This window comes from Epinephelus moara, chromosome 16, assembly GCF_006386435.1.
Source record: "Epinephelus moara isolate mb chromosome 16, YSFRI_EMoa_1.0, whole genome shotgun sequence".
Taxonomy (NCBI): domain Eukaryota; kingdom Metazoa; phylum Chordata; class Actinopteri; order Perciformes; family Serranidae; genus Epinephelus; species Epinephelus moara.
This window is the reverse complement of record NC_065521.1, coordinates 2894389-2895427: the sequence shown is the minus strand read 5'-3', so window position 1 is coordinate 2895427 and position 1039 is coordinate 2894389.

Genomic DNA, 1039 nt, shown 5'->3' with positions numbered 1-1039 from the left:
TCTCGCGAACATATCTAACAGTGGACTTGACGGCCAACAGGGGACAATTTTTAAGTCCCCTCTTGGTCATGCTTTAAATCATGATAAAATCATGTCTAAACCCCTCTGGTAATTTTTTTTTTAACTTTTGCCAAGAGGGGACCTGAAGGTGTGTGAGCGTTTAAGTGCATACTTAGCAGTGCCTCTGCTGGCTGGAGCCGGGATTTTAACGCCTCAGTCACACACGTCGCTTTTTAACACTCCCCATAGTGTGAATGGCTTGCAGCCACAGAAAGTCTCTTAGTATGTAAATGGCCTATTAAACTGGCAACTTGGTGAAGCAACTAGTCCCCTGAAACATGATTTTTTACATTATGTTTTTGTAACAAAATATAAAGGCTAAGCTTTGGTGGAAGTTTTATGCTCAACACTCTTAAAATAAAGGGCTACCCAAAAGGCAGCACAATATTTATGAATCTAAAAAGGATGAAAAATAGAAAAAACAAAACAAAACAAAAAAACAACAAAAAACAATTTCGTATGAAATGGCCAGCAGTAATCCTTTCCTTTCACTTTTAATTAATAACTAAAAATTAATTTGACATCACACTTTGACTAGACCTGTGAAGTTTAGTCCAAAAATGCTCACCTGACCTCATTTTCACAGGCACTCAATGTCAATAATTTTTCAATACACTTGTACACCACTTTACATTATTTTCAATAATCACTAACTATTCAGTGGTAGAAAACTAAAAACTAAAAAAGAATGTAATGTCATTTTGTGCTCACTCTACACACATAGGATTATACTTTATAAAACAACACAAGTCCACTGTTTGCTGGCAAAGAATGACACAAGTTCCCTCTTGGATAGCATAGAGCGATAATCACACTCCAGCATGGATGAATTAAAGAAATTAGTCAAATTAGCAATACTTATGAGAAAGATATAAAAATCTCTACATAATAGCCTCTTGAACATGATATGTTTTAATTTTGTAACAAATCATGGAGGCCCAACTTTGGTGAATTTGTTTACTAACTACTTTCAAGCTTT